Raw genomic sequence first — 1,970 nt, 5'->3', positions numbered from 1 at the left:
TTTTTTTCTTAACGGGACAGAGTCTGTTTCAAAATTGGGGTTGTAGCCAGGCTTGGAGGGAAAGGGGTGAAAGAGGCAGAGGAGATACCCTATTACTTAGGGCTGCACAGTAGCAGCTACAATTAGTGCAGAAGGTGCAGTTGAATTGGGGCCCAGGAATGGGAAGGGTTCACAAAAAAACAAATAATGGAAGTGTATTTTTGTCTATTTCATGTTTTTCAATGTATTTTCTCATGTCTATATCTTGCATTTAGTGTGGCTTATGAGATACAGAACAACTACCCGTGAAATGATCTCATACACACCACCCCATGTGCTCTGCCCTGCTCTTCTTGCTTTCTCCAGTCTTTCCGTAAAGTTTTGGAGGGGGCCGGCTTCAAACATTTTGGGAGAAGGGGGGGGGGATCAGAGTAAAAAAGTTTGAAGACCTCTGTTTTGGATGTACTGAAAAACAGGTTATTGCTGCCATAATAAATATACATGACTGGCTGCCGCATTCTCCCATACTTTCAGATTATCATCACGATCTACACCCATTATTGCGACAAAGTTGTGTGCTGGTCCTAACTGCCTGTACTCACTCACGTGTACCGCTCCTGGCTCGTTAAAGAGGCAATGCCTAAGAAAGGCAAAACACTGTTAAAAGAGCAAAGCAAAGATCCAGTGGATAAACCTGGGAAGTCTGGTCCTGTTGGGGTTGATAAAGACAGCTCCATCACCATAGCTATTCATGCTAAACCTGTCTCAGTACTCAATGCCATTACGGATATAAGCAGTGAAGCTATAGGTGTAGCTATCACCACATCGCCCTCCGAGGGTGAAGCAAATGCAGAAATGTGCTGCCGCCTATCTAAAGTTCTAGAAGTGAAGAAGAGCAACATGGTTTTGGATAAGGGTGGAAAATCTAGTGAAAAAGTGGTAACAATTCTAACACCAAAGAAGCCAGAACATATCTTGGAGAAATTAAAGAAAGAAGCTACTACGACAGGTTGACACACCATGGAGGCATTTAGATAAATCAACAGTTTAAGGACAACTACAGGTAAATAAAAGCTAAGAGTTCAATTTAAAGTTCTTTTTCTAGTGCATGTTACCCTGTATCAAATGGGAGCTTCTTATTTTAGAGCCATTTGGATTTTATAATCCTCCCAGAAAGTTGAGATCTGCTAATAGACTTTTGGCAGTAATCCCCAGAATTCAGCGCTCAAGAGCTTATCTGGGCACAGTTGCATGGAATCAGCTACCTCTTGAGTTGCGCACAGTGAGTGATGTTGCAGTGTTGCAGTGTTCAAGAAAAAGCTTAAAACTTGGCTTTTTGTGCAGAACTAATTTCTATCATTTATCTGCCAACCTAGGCTTTTTTGCGTTGGGACACTCCATGAAGTAGCTGTTTGTGCCATAAATTGCTTTAATCATTTAAGAGTGTCTATTTTTCTTAGTGCAGTCTGAGTGATATTGTGAACAATGAAATAGGTTTGCTACTGTTACCACAGTGCCCCTGATCCCTTTATAGGGATTGGTAGTAACCCTAAGCAATAACTCTACTTAAACAATGTAAGTAGTATAGAGTGCATACCATCCATCACCATTCATTTTTTGACAGGTGGGAACGCCCCCTGGAAGTGACGTAGAAGCCAGAAGTCCCGCCCCGGAAGTCCCTCCCCGGAAGTCCCTCCCCGGAAGTCCCTCCCCGGAAGTCCAGGGCAGGAAGTCCAGGGCAGGAAGTCCAGGGCCGGAAGTCCCTCCCAGGAAGTCCAGGGCAGGAAGTCCAGGGTCTGAGGGCTCCCCCCAGAGGGGCAGTGGTGGAAGAGGGGCAGGTGTAGGGTGCGAGTGCCCTTCACACAGGAATTAATGGATGTGTGTCAATGGATGTAGAGTGATGGTGTGGGGGTAGCTAGGGCTAGTGGCAAGGCAGGCAGTAGGGCCTACAGGAGTGTTTAGGGTTGTGGGAGCAGGGACTTACCGGTGTG

General features: G+C 45.2%; 1 pseudogene; it reads left to right on the top strand.

The window, feature by feature from the left end:
• The first annotated feature begins 502 nt into the window (after positions 1–502).
• On the top strand, positions 503–993 carry LOC144820090 (UPF0235 protein C15orf40 homolog pseudogene; annotated as a pseudogene).
• Positions 994–1,970: the final 977 nt, after the last annotated feature.

Source organism: Lissotriton helveticus, chromosome 2_1, assembly GCF_964261635.1.
Source record: "Lissotriton helveticus chromosome 2_1, aLisHel1.1, whole genome shotgun sequence".
Lineage (NCBI taxonomy): Eukaryota > Metazoa > Chordata > Amphibia > Caudata > Salamandridae > Lissotriton > Lissotriton helveticus.
This window is presented reverse-complemented; position numbering and strand designations above follow the sequence as displayed.